Genomic DNA, 12,240 nt, shown 5'->3' with positions numbered 1-12,240 from the left:
CAGAAGTCCTTTCTACAGGCAGCACAGAAAGGGCTGTGTGTTGGGTTAACCACACCCTCACCCCCTTCGCTTGGGTGCAAACATTCCCCAGCTTCATGAGGTGGTGAGTTGGCTGCATTAGAAGTATGTGTGCGCACCGCGCTGATCCGATGGCAGGAGCCAGGTACTTATCCTCACCCTGACTGTTGATGAGCAACTTAATATGTTATCCCTCTTAGTATTTTTTGTTTGTTTGTTCTACTTAATACTTTTTGTGGAATACTGTAATCAATACACAATTATTCTTAAGTGATGAAACTTAACTGAAAAGTGATCGCTGTTAAATATAAGAGTGGGTCACCAAAGGAGGTACCTTTCTCTGAAGGGAGGAGAGAACTTCCACTTTGACCATGGCCTTGTCTGAATATGATCAGAGTCAGTGAACTCAGGGGGCTTCCATAGCCTTGGCAGCTCATGACAAGAGCCTAGGGTGATTACTGATGCCATAAACAAGAGTGTCAATTTGTTAAGGCAACAACAGGAGTCACTGTGCACTTACTCCTCATGTAGGATCTCTGTCCTTAGTGTGCTGTACATTGAGATTTAATGCTATAACTAGTACTCAACCAGTATTTTTCACTTTATGTTTCTGTGTGGGAGCAAACTGTTGAAATCTTTACTTAATGTATGCTAAACTGATCTTCTGTATATAAAGAGAATCGAAAATGAATCTTGATGTGAATGGAAGGGGAGAGGGAGTGGATAAGGGGAGGGTTGCGGGTTGGAGGGACGTTATGGGGGGGAAGCCATTGTAATCCATAAGTCGAACTTTGGAAATTTATATTCATTAAATAAAAGTTTTAAAAAAATAAATAAATATAAGAGTGGGAATAAGAGAGGGAAGAGATGTGCAATTCGGGACATGCTCAAGCTGACTTACCTCAAACGGTAGAGTTAGAAACATACCAGGGGATTCCAACTCAATCCCATCAAAGTGGCATGTACCAATGCCATCTCACTAGTCCCAGTGATCAATTTCTGTTCACAATTGATCATAATGATAGGACTAAGAACCAAAGGGATCATATAAAGAAGACTAGTGTCTGCAAATACTAGCTGATAGAATAAAAAAGGGAGAGAATGATCCAACATGGGAAGTGAGATACACAGCAGACCCATAGAATGGCAGATGTCCTAAACAGCACTCTGGCTTCAGAATCAGCCATTAAGGCATGCAGATCCGGCTGAAAAGCCCATGAGAGTATTTCAGGCATGGAAAGCCAAGAAACTCTGGGGAAAAAAAAACCTAAATGAAAGATTTCCGCGAGTGAGATCCCAGTGGAAAGAACGGGTCATCAAAGAAGGAGGTACCTTTCTCTGAAGGGAGGAGAGAACTTCCACTTTGACCATGGCCTTGTCTAAATATGATCAGAGTCAGTGAACTCAGGGGGCTTCCATAGCCTTGGCAGCTCATGACAAGAGCCTAGGGTGATTACTGATGCCATAAACAAGAGTGTCAATTTGTTAAGTCAACAACAGGAGTCACTGTGCACTTACTCCTCATGTAGGATCTCTGTCCTTAGTGTGCTGTACATTGAGATTTAATGCTATAACTAGCACTCAAACAGTATTTTTCACTTTATGTTTCTGTGTGGGAGCAAACTGTTGAAATCTTTACTTAATGTATGCTAAACTGATCTTCTGTATATAAAGAGAGTCGAAAATGAATCTTGATGTGAATGGAAGGGGAGAGGGAGTGGGAAAGGGGAGGGTTGAGGGCGGGAGGGAAGTTATTGGGGGGGGGGAAGCCATTGTAATCCATAAGCTGTACTTTGGAAATTTATATTCATTAAATAAAAGTTAAAAAAAATAAAAAATAAATAAATAAAAAAAGAAGTATGTGTGCAACTAGGGATGCAGCAACTAGAGGGCACTATCAGTCCCTCCTAACACTGGAGGACGCCAGGCCTTTTTGCAAGCTGCAAGTGCTTCTGTGAAGGAAGCCCACTGGCACATAGGATGTCCAGATTGGGCTGGTCTTGCCAAATTCTCAGAAACTTGCCTAATAAGGAAATGGTAAGAGCCCATTGTCGTTTTCTGAGCACCAATCATGCAATTAGCTCTTTCATTCACATCTGCTTTCTCAACTTGTCTTAATGACACTAATAGCCACTGTACATATTCTCAATGAAAAATATTATGACATGTAGTTCAAATGCAGCCCTCCCTTGACCACCCCACTGCCTAACAACCCATGAGCCAGGGGGTAAGCACAATCACCAGTTTGTTGTGTTTTCTTTGTCAAGTTGTTTGTACACATACATTTGTAACTACCAAAACATGTGTCAGTGTCAGATTTGAGAGAATTTCATAGCATATATATATACTATTTAGATTCATGGTAAAATGGCCTCTACACTCAGTGCCTTTGAAGGTTACTAGGGACAACGAGAAAAGATACACTGAAAATAGTTGTAAAGTTCTTTTATTTAAACAAAATGTGGGTGGTTTCTGAATCTCAGTGACAAAAGCAGCAACTATGGTGGTGGTATTGTGGTGCAGCTGATTACACTGCCAATTGCAAAAGTGGCATCCCATTCCTACTACTCTACTTCCCATCAGACTTCCTGCTAATGTGTCTGGGAAGCAGCAGATGATGACTGAAGCATTTGAGTTCCTGCAACCCATGTGGGAGACCCAGATGGAGTTACTGGCTCCTGGCTTGGGCCAGCACAATCCCAGCTATTGTGGCCATTTGGAGAGGGAACAATGGATGGAAGATTCTCTCTCTCTCTCTCTCTCTCTCTCTCTCTCTCTCCTGACTTTCAAATAAGTAAGTAAATAAATATTTTTAAAAGGGGTAAGTATTTACTGCAAAAAAACAAAAACCAAGGCTTTTTACATCCACAATGGGGACCTTTCTGCACACATCATGGGGCAATTTGACATTTGTGATTCAAATATGCCTGTGATAACTGTGACATTGCAGTGTTGAGGTGTTGCAAGGCAAAATAATCAGCCACTTGCTGCTTGCCACCACACAACCAATTCATCAATGTCCAGAGTTGGTACAAAAAGACGGTTTAGTTTTAGAAGCTGGCAGTCAAGGAAAGAGTGATCACTGAATCCAAATTATGCTCTCTTATGCTCTGCAAGCCAGCAGAAATGGTTTGTAAAGGGAAAGTGTAGCTACAGGTGGAGGTTAGTAAAAACAATTAGGCCAGTCAACTAATAATTAAGCAGATTTTCAGGTTTTATTCTGATGGTGGTCCATCTGGGATATCCAGGGCATCAGCCAACTGGAAGTTTCTTGATAATAGTGCTCAGTTGTTTACAGTTAATGGTTGCATACTTTCTCCTTAGCTGGATTTGAAATCTATCGTTTGAAGTTTTCTGCTTTCAGTAGGATCCTGGAATTCTTACGCAAACATTATTCCCACCAGCTAGTCAGAGATAAGTTACAATTTCTGTAATTGGTTTTTTGTTGTTCAAATATGAAAAAGAGAAGAGAAGATATCTTCATTAAGGTTATAGAAATATCTACCACATTCTTTCTTTTTTAAAAAGAATTTCTTTTTTTAAAAGAATTTCAGACCCATCAAAAGATGTCAAATATAGTACAGCCGGCACCAAGGCTCACTAGGCTAATCCTCCACCTGTGGTGCCAGCACCCCAGGGTTCTAGTCCCAGTCGGGGTGCAGGATTCTGTCCCAGTTGCTCCTCTTCCAGTCCAGCTCTCTGCTGTGGCCCGGGAAGGCAGTGGAGGATGACCCAAGTGCTTGGGCCCTGCACCTGCATGGGAGACCAGGAGAAGCACCTGGCTCCTGGCTTCTGATCAGCTCGGTGCACCGGCCACAGCGGCCATTGGGGAGTGAACCAACGGAAAAAAAGGAAGCCCTTTCTCTCTGTCTCTCTCTCTCACTGTCCACTCTGCCTGTCAAAAAAAAAAAAAAAGATAGTACAGAGACTTCCCATATGGCTCTCACCCAGCTTCCCTCATGTTTGCATCTCATACCTCCATACTACATTTGCACAAATAAAGAAATTAACATCTCTACACTACTACTAGCTAAACCGAGATCTTTATTCACATTTCTCCAACTTTTCTGCTACTGGCTTATCAGGTCCAGGATTCAAGATAAGGCACCATGTTGTATTGACAATTTTAGGTTCCCAATCTGGGACAGCTCCTTCATGTTTCCATCTTTGTAAGGCATCATATTTTTAACAAGTTCATAGTGCTTTACAGATTCTGTAAGAAACAGCACTTCAAAACGTTGCCCTATGGATTGATAGTTAGGTTGTTTGATTTATTTTTATATTCCATACAGTGATGGAATACCCTCAGGCATGCCATTTTCTTCATGGTGCCTCCAATGCACCTCCAATGCACACCCATTCACAAAGGACAGGAGCTTGTCCATTTACCATAACTTCAGGATCATTCATTGTTACTACTCCTGATACTTTTGGCTAATCTGGTGTGTAATCAATGTTTCTCTGTTGTAATTTTGTTGAGCTCATACTGGGAGATTGAGCACATTCTTCATTGACCTTTAATATTTCCATTAACTTCCACTTGTAATCATTACCGATTTCCTATTTTAACATTTGGCCTTGTAAATAGAGCACATAGGCAGAAGAGATTCTCAAACAAGAGTGTTTATCTCAATGTCTTGTTCCTAAGTGAAATGGTAGTTTTACCACCATCTACAGTTAAGCTTACTCCTTCAGTCCATCAGAAGACCCCTGGCCCCATATACAGCCCTATTTCACCTCTAGATCTCAAAGCACCAATGTCAATCACTTCTCTGACCTTTTGGAAATAATTTCCTTGACCTTCTTTCCAGTTTGACCTTCCAAATATGCATCCCTAAGCATCAAAATTATCTGGTACTCCTGCCTCCCTGTTTTGACTTTATTTAAATAACATACTACACTATGCACTCTTTTGTTATCAGGCTTCTTTTACTAGATAGTATGCTTGTGAGATTCATCCGTGTTGCTGGATGTCAGCATAATTGGTGCCTGTCCATTACCTGATATTATTCTCCTTTGTGAACGTGTCGCATTTTATCTCTTATTCTGCCTAATTTTTCTGCTTAGGGGCTGTTATAAGTCATCCAAGTACAATTGTACTTGTGCATGTATCTTTGTACATGTGCACATATTCTTTAAAGATTTATTTATCTATTTATTCATTCATTTGAAAGTTAGAGTTACACAGGGATGAGGAGGGAGAGAGAGAGAGAGAGAGAGAGAGAGAGAGAATCTTTCATCCTCTGGGTCATTCCCAGGATGGCTACAACAGCCAGTGATGGGCCAAGATGAAGCCAGAAGTAAGAAGCTTTATTCAGGTCTCACACAGGGTGGGAGGACCCAAACGTTTGGATCATTTACACTGTTTTTCCCATGGGGTCATCAGGGAGATAGATCAGAATTATAGCAGCTGGGACATGAACTAGTGCCCATATGATGCCAATGACACATGTTTCAGCTTTACCCACTATGCCTCAATGTTTGCCCCTTGTGCACCTATTCTTGATGGTTATATATATAGGGATTTCAAGGCTGTTTGCTATGAGTGTCTTCACCTGTAATAGCTCCTTGAAAACTATTCTTCAAACTGTTTTTGCCAAATAACTTCCCATCAGCAGTGTCTGGTGTTTCCATTGATCCATATCCTATCCAACAATTGTCAGCCTATTTACTTTTTGCTATTGACTATTTGCGCTGTAGTATCACCTAATGATTTAACTTTGTCTTACTTTCTTTGACTACTAATGAAGCTGAACTACTTTTCCTATATTCCACTTCCCTTTTGGTGTACCCTTTGTGGAGTTCTTGCTCAACTTATTGGTAGTTTTTTATAAGAGGATTGCTTGTGCCCTCCACACTGATACATAATGGTTGCTATGTTTGAAGCCTAGAGGCTCCTGTTATCTCTAAGATGAATATGTGCCTTGGATGGTCTGCTGAATTCAGACAGGAGTGCTCTTCCTGACTCTGGTCTTGGGTATCTGCTGTACCAAGGTTCACATTCTGGAAAGACCCCTCAATAAGCATTCATGCAAGGAACATTTGATGAGCATATACAATAACAATGGGAATGCAAAGCATGCTACTAAATTATCCCTGTATTCAAGGTCCTTCCTTTTAAGACAAAGAGAAGAGATACTGAAAGAGAGAGAAAGCTGTTGACTATAGGTTTGGAATGTTTGGACCTCCTATCTGGATTGTCCTGGTCTGCTGCTTGTCACAGATTTCACAAGAGTCATATTTGTTTAAAACAGATAACTACAGTTCTGTAGTTAAGTACTCTTTTACTGTTGGAAATTCTCACACTGAAAATTCCTTGTCTAGTCTCTTTAAATGTCCATTATGATTTACTTTGTTGGTGGCAACCCTTTTAATTTTCATTCATAACAGCATTTTTAATTTTATTTTTAAAGAGTTCTATGTTACTTATTTTAATAATAGTGTTACATAGAGAGAGGAAAAGAAAGAGAGAGAAAGAGATCTTCCATCTGCTGATTCACTCCCTTATTGGCCTTACTTGCTGGGGCCGGTCTAGGCCAATGTCAGGAGCCAAAAACTCCATGCTTGTTTCCTACGTGGGTGGCAGAGCTTCAAGTACTTGGATCACTGTCCACTGCCTTCTCAGGCACATTAGCAGAGCTGCATAGGAAGAAGGGTGGTTGGGACTTGAAGAAGTTCAGCCATATGGGATACTGGTGTTGCAAGAAGTGGTTTAACCTGCTGTACTACAACACTTGCCCCCATCTCCCTATTTTATGCAGAGTAGATGTGTTTGTTCTCCTACATGACTGATTTTTTTCATGCTTGCACCTGTATGTTACATTGAGTTAATGCATGTTTTTGAGGATAACATAGTGAACACAAAGATGGTACACAGTCAGACATGCAACACATATATACAGATGCACACACAGCGGGAATCAGGTAACAGTTTTGTTTCTTTTCACAAAGATCAGCTTTATAAGATTTTTGTTTCTCTTTAAATTTATAGAAAAGGTACAGGTTTTATATAGTTCATATATACAGTTTTATCAACATAATGATACTTCCCACTCTGCCTACCTCCTCCACCAACCACCCTTCTAATTATATTCTTATTTCTCTTTTAATTTTTGTGATGAAATATTTTCAATTTACTTTATATTCATAAGCTTAATCCTCCAGTAAATAAAGAATTTAACAAGTAGTAAGTAGAAAGATCATGCTTCTTCAGCATAGACAAGGCCTACAAACAATAATCAAATATGAAGATGTAAATTTCACTAGTAAATTTTACTTTCTTATATCCCTTATTTTACTTACCCCCAAATTGTTTTAAGAAATTATATTTTTTTCTTTTGGATACTAGCTTAGTTCACTTAGCATAATAGTCTCCAATTACATTCTTCTTGCTCTGAAAGACAGGATTTCTTTATTTTAAAACTTTTATTTAGTAAATATAAATTTCCAAAGTACAGCTTATGGATTACAATGGCTTCCCCCCCATAACTTCCCTCCCACCCGCACCCCTCCCATCTCCCGCTCCCTCTCCCATCCCATTCACATCAAGATTCATTTTCAATTCTCTTTATATACAGAAGATCAATTTAGTATATATTAAGTAAAGATTTCATCAGTTTGCACCCACACAGAACACAAAGTGTAAAATACTGTTTGAGCACTAGTTATAGCATTAATTCACATTGAACAACACATTAAGGACAGAGATCCCACATGCGGAGTAAGTACACAGTGTCTCCAGGATTTCATTCTTTTTAATGCTGAGTAGTATTACATCATACATATTATATATAATTTTCTTTATCCAGTCATCAGTTGATATGTATCTAGTTTGGCTCCATATCTTAGCTACTGTGAATTAAGCTGCTATAAACATGGAAGTACAGATACCTCTTTCAAATGCTCATTTCCTTGCCTTTGTGCAAATGTCCAAGATTGGGAAGGCTGGGTCATATGCTAGATCAACTTTCAGATTTCTAAGGAATTTCCATATTGTCTTTCATAATAGCTGTACTAGTTTTACATTCCCACCAATAGTGTAGTTATGCATCCTTTATTCTCCATATCTTCACCAGCATTTGTTATTTATTGATTTTTGGATGAGAGCCATTTGAACTGGTATGAGGTGAATCCTCATTATGTTTTCTATTTGCATTTCCCTGATAGCCAAAGATTGTGAGCATCTTTTCATGTTTCTATTGGCCATTTGTATTTGATACTTTGAAAAATGCATTTTCATATCCCTTGCCAATTTTTTAATTGGAATTTTTTTTGTTTTGTTGTTGTTGAGTTTCTTGGACTTCTTATATATTCCGGACATTAATCTTTTATCAGATGTATAACTTGCTAGGCTTATCATTTGGTTTGTGTACATTTACTTTAGTCACATCTTCTGTTGAATTGATCTCTCAAACATTATATAATGCCCTTGTCTCTTTTAACAGTTTTTGGCTTAAAGTCAATTTTGTGTTGTATTATTATATCTACTCCTGCCCATTTCTTATTTCAATTTACATGAAATAACTTTTTACATTCTTTCACTTTCCAGATGTGTGTATCTTTGTTAGAGAGATGTGTTTCTTATACACAGCACACAGATGAGTGTCTTTTTTTTTATCTAATCAGCCAATATGTATATTTTAATTCTAGATTTTAGGCCATTTACATTCAAGGTTATTGTGGTAAGTAATGAATTGTCCCTGCCATTTTTCATAAATATTTCTATTGTTTGTTTCATATATCCTTTTTACTTTTATCATGTTTTCTGTCTCACATTCTTTCATGATGCTGATTATCTTTCCCTGTTTCTCTGTGTAGAGCATTGTTAAGTATAATTTGTAAGACTGATCAGGTGGTGAAAAATTCTTTCAATTTCTGTTTATTTTGGAAGATCTTTATTTCACCTTCATTTATAAATGAGAGCTTCACTGGGTACAGTATCCTGGATTCAACATTATTTTCCTTTTGGTACTTTTACTATGTCTATCTATTCTCTCCTTGCCTGTAGGATTTCTAATAAGAAATCGGCTGTCAATATAATTGGAGTTCCTTTAAATGTAAAGTGGCATTTCTCTATTGCATGTTTCAGGATCACTTGTATATGTGTTGTTTTGTTTTGGTTTGGTTTGGTTTGGTTTTTTTTTTTTTTTTTGCAAATTTGACTATAATGTGTTGCTGTGAATATAATTTCTGATCATGTCTAATAGGGGTTCTATGCACTACCCGTCCTTGGATGTCCATATCATTCCCCATATTGGGACATTTTCTGGTAGTATTTCATTGAATAAATCTTCTAAGATATCCTATTTTTCCATACTTCCAGGAATATATTTGGTCATTTGTGTGTATCCCATCTATATTAAACACTGTATTTGGTTTTTGCAATTTTCCCCCTTATTTCATATATTTCCAAAGGTTTGCCTTCTAGCTTTGCACGGTATATTTTATTTGACATATGGAATTATTTATTTTTAACATTTAATTTTGATTTTTCTTTAATGTCACTATGTCCTAGCAAAATTTCTCATCTGTCATGTAGAGATTTAACTCTGAATTTGCTTCTCTGTATTTTTGAGTAATCTTAAAAATATCACTCTTTTGAATTCCTTTTCAGGAATTTCATCTCCTTGTCTTCACAATATAATATTTAAGCATGTTTATATCCCTTTTTATAAGTCATATTTTCTTCCTTGTAGATATTTCTTGTGTTTCCATATTGTTTTCATGCATCTGGGGAAATATAGTTTATATCTCCTCTGAAAGGTTTATTTTTTGAAATGTGCCTTTATGGCTTAGTGGAATGCTTCCTTCTTCAGCAGATATCCCAAAGTGTGAATTGGATGGGGTCAGTGAGGTCCTACAGGAGCGTGAGGGTGGGGCAATATCCAGAGTGACACCCAAGTTGAGCATGGTTTATCTCCTCTTTCTTCACCGTAGAAGAGAGTATGATGGCATTGGCTGGTGTGTTCGCTATCCCAGCCCCTCTTGGCCAAGGTGAACAAACTGCCCAAGGTGAGCACTCAGTGCCTGCACACCCCACACACTCAGGCACAAGAACCACACAAAGGAGCCATGTGCTCCATAGTGTGAGTGCAGAACCCTCCACACGACAATCTCTAGCACTCAAGGAGCTCCAAGCATATGGAGTTCGACCCAGTGAATGCTCATAGACCTAGCCACACCACATGCCCTTCTCAGTTTCCTGGTCTATCACAGTCACAGGATTCCCACAGTCACAGGGTGTGGGGAGCCCACAGTCATAAGGCACAGGGCATCCACACTTTGCTATGTAAGTTTCTCCATCAATGGAGAGAGCCGCCCTGTTCCCGGAGCAACCTGCTTGTCTGACAAGATTAAGTTAGGGAGGGATGGGGAGAAATGTTCCCTCCCTAAAAGGAACTAAGTGGGTTCCCTCTAACCCAACCAACTCTACAGATTGTACTCAAAGTCAGTAGACCATGGATTTCTCCTTCAGACAAAATCCACCAGTGGCACAGACTGCAACAGACTTCATTCACGTTATTCTGGAAAGATGGCAATTGCAACCCACTGAGTCCCTGGGCACCTTGGTTTATGGAGGAGAGGAAATCAATGTGGTCCCCTCTGCATGGTTAGGTGGGCACCCTGCACTCTTTCTGCTCTTCTGGGTGGACTCAAAGTCAGTGGGGACTGCAAGGTTCTAACTCAGACAAGATCACCAGTTTTTTTGCACGCAGACTTTTGCAGGTTATTCTCACCTCGGTCTGAAAAGATTGTGTCTAAACCAGTCACAGGAGTTGCTGGTGGCATCCTGCTAGCTGCTGCATTTCTGTACAGACTGCACTGCTCAGTAGTCTCTCTTCTTTTGTAGGCTTCCAATGGAAACTTCTCTCAAACTTCTTTCAACACAATGAAGAAAAATCTTTTCCTCTTTGCTAGAGCAGACATGACATCAACAAAAAAAAGAAGATGTGTGTGTGTTGGGGGGTGGGAATGGAATGCCTTCCTTTACAGTAAAGTACCTGCCAATGAAAGTAGGAATGAGTGAAAGCATTAGAAAATGAAGAATTTTTGGAGCCAGCATTGTGTCATAGTGGGTAAAGATGCCACCTGTGACACTGGTTCTTGTCACAGCTGATCCACTTCCAATCCACCTCCATGATAATGGACTGGGAAAGCAGCAGAAGGTAGTCCAAGTGCTCGGGAACCTGCCACTCACATGGGAGATTGGAGAGCATTCCTAGTTACTGGCTTCAGCTTGGCCATTGTGGACATCTGAAGGGTGAACCAGTGAATGGAAGATCTTTCTCTCTCTCTTTCTCTCTCTGTCAATCTCTCTTACTCTAACTCCGAGTTTAAAGAATAAATAAAATAGTCTTTAAAAAATAACCAATTTTAGACAACTAACAGAGCACCTAAAAGGAAACCTATTGAAGTGAAATGGACACTATGAGAAAAAATGGCTTGATCAGCCCTTGTCCTGACTGTCGAGGAACAACTTACTATTTTATTCCTTTTAGTATCTTTTTGTTCTACTTAACACCATTGGTTGAACTCTTTAATTAACACACAATTATTCTTAGGCGTTTAAATTTAACTGAAAAGCGACCCCTGTTAAATATGAGTGGGAATAAGAGAGGGAGGAGATGTACAGTTTGGCACATGCTCACGTGGGCTTACCCCTAATGGTAGAGTTAGAAACGTGCCAGGGGGTTCCAATTCAATCCCATCAAAGTGGCATGTACCAATGCCATCTCAGTAGTGAAAGTGATCAGTTTCAGTTCATAATTGATCATAATTATAGGATTAAGTGTCAAAGGGATCACATAAACAAGACTAGTGTCTGCTAATAATAACAGATAGAATTAAAAAGGAGAGAACAATCATGGGAAGTGGGATATACAGCAGACTCATAGAATGGCAGATGTCCTAAACAGCACTCTGGCCTCAGAATCAGCCATTAAGGCATTTGGATCTGACTAAAAAGCCCATGAGAGTATTTCAGTCTTGGAAAGCCAAGACACTCAGGCAAAAAATAAAAATGACCTAAATGAAAGATCTCTGTGAGTGAGATCCCAGCGGAAAGAACGGGCCATCAAAGATCAAAGAAGGAGGTACCTTTCTCTGAAGGGAGAAGAGAACTTCCACTTTGACTATGGCCTTGTCTAAATAAAATCAGAGTTGGTGAACTCAAGAGACTTCTATAGCCTTGGCAGCTCATGACAAGAGCCTGGAGTGATTACT

This window comes from Oryctolagus cuniculus, chromosome X (genome assembly GCF_051225735.1).
Source record: "Oryctolagus cuniculus isolate XC-2025 breed Fujian yellow rabbit chromosome X, ASM5122573v1, whole genome shotgun sequence".
Classification (NCBI taxonomy): domain Eukaryota; kingdom Metazoa; phylum Chordata; class Mammalia; order Lagomorpha; family Leporidae; genus Oryctolagus; species Oryctolagus cuniculus.
The sequence above is the reverse complement of the archived record's forward strand: the minus strand, read 5'-3'. Positions refer to the sequence as shown.